Source organism: Terrapene carolina, unplaced genomic scaffold, assembly GCF_002925995.2.
Source record: "Terrapene carolina triunguis isolate 2854851 unplaced genomic scaffold, T_m_triunguis-2.0 Scaffold96, whole genome shotgun sequence".
Taxonomy (NCBI): Eukaryota; Metazoa; Chordata; order Testudines; family Emydidae; genus Terrapene; species Terrapene triunguis.
In genome coordinates, this window is record NW_020664447.1 from 13897970 (window position 1) to 13900111 (window position 2142).

A 2142-nucleotide genomic window follows, 5' to 3' on the forward strand; every position below is an offset into this window, starting at 1 on the left:
TGTGGACACCAGAAAGAGACGCAGTACTTTAGTACATGGGTAATACCATCTCTCTACTCCTACTTGTTATTGTCTTGCTTATACATACGAGGATCCTGTTTGCCCTTTATACCATTATATTAGGAGCTCATGATCAAATGGATATCTATTATGTCCCCCAAGACCTTCTTAGTATATCTGCATTCCTTGTAAGTGTGGCTTATAGTCTTTGTTCCTAGATGTATGACACTGCATTTGGTTGTGTTGAAATGCATGTTATTCAGGTTTCAAGTAAAAATTGCAGAAAAGACGTATATGAATTTTCATCCTCTGAGAAGTCTAGTTTGATTTTCAATGAGGTGGTATTTTCCACAAGTGAAATACATTTAGTCCTACTAATGGATCACACCACTGTAAGGGAATTAAAATACACTACTACATCTCTGTGTACTGGACAGAACTTAATCTGAGAGAGAATATTAGGCCTCACTATCCCCAGAAATAGTGCTGACTCTTCCATGTCACTTCAAGGTTGTTACTGAATAAGCATTTAACTCTGTTGCAACCCCACATCCTCTCTGTGCTCTGGGCCCCTACTTGCACCATAATAAAACAAGATGTTCAAAGTGGTATCCAAATATATGCCACCTATCTACTGAGTGAAACTGAAACAGTTCAAGATACACAAGCATGCTTCAACTAACCGTACCCAGAGATTTTTATGGGGCTCGGCAAACTCCAGGCGAGCACAAAATAAGCCAGATTGAAAGAATATTTGCAGTGGGAAATATGTTCTCCCTATGTTGATGATGTATTGACCCAACTGGTATGAGCAACCATACTTATGGAAATGGGAGGGCTGGGTTTTTGGAGATACCCCTATGCAAATAGTCAGAAGCAGCACTGACTCTTCCATATCTCTTCTGGGATATTATTAATTCAGCACTTACCTTTGTTGCAATCGCATGTCTCTCTGTGCGTCTACCTGCACCACAACACAGCACCACATTCTTCTGAGCCTAAATATTTCAGCCATAAAAATCTTTTAAAAACTTCAAATGGGGACGCAGTTCAAGGTACAACCTTAACCAAAAATAACAAACTATTCATATATAATGTTTGGAGGGGAAAAGCTCTATTTAAATACAGTCTGTTGTTTCTAACAGATGTCAACATTAAGTATTATTATTTGAAGTGGAATGTTTGTATTTATATTTAATACTATGTATAATGAAAACTGGGAAAAACAGTACACTTTCAGAAAAGTCTATCGTGCCCATTATTATTCATCTCTTACTCCATATCAGTGATTTGCATCATCCAATGTCATATCTCTGGGTATTTATGAGAAATTTGCCAATATTAGTGTAATGTTACCAAAGGAATTAATTAGGATATTGCTATTTCAATTCATTACACATGGAGGACGCAATTTTGATCTCAATTGCTCAGATCTGAATCAGGAATAAGTCTACTGATGTCACTGGGCTTACACCAGTATAAAATTGGTGAGATCAGAATCAGGTCTGGAGTTTTAAAAGCAGCCAGTCAGTTTTCTTTTACAAGCATTCAAATTCAGAGACAGAAATCATGTTTCCTCCTCTAGTCAACCAATCTACTGATTCATCAGAAGTGAAATTCTGCCACACATTTTGATTGTCCAAATAAAGAGAACGCTTTTCTTTTCTTTTTTCTTTTGTAAAGGGAGGAAGAAGTTAAAGTAGATGAAACCTAAGCTACTTTTTATATCATTTAAAAAAATGAATTGTTTAACAAGGTATAAAAGGAGCCAATATTAATTTTCAATCTATGATGTTTCTCATACAAGAAGTTTTAAATAGACTTCAAATTTTAGCTGTATTAAAGAATGTATATGTTAAAACAATAAGGCACAACATGATCAATTGTTGGACTGAATTTGGAATAGTTCAGTGGGAGTTGATGTTGTGGATAGAACCCTATATGTTTAAGTTGTACATACAAGTGTTGCTATTATAGACATCTGAGCCTTGTGTTTCAAGAACTGTTTTTCTAAAGAAATTAATAATATTAGTTATGCCCATTGATTTAGACTTGCTTTACCATGTGATGCTCCATGTTTCAATTCCACAGCTTAATTAAAACTGAATACTGAAGATAGAAGTCAGACTCTATCCTAAGATA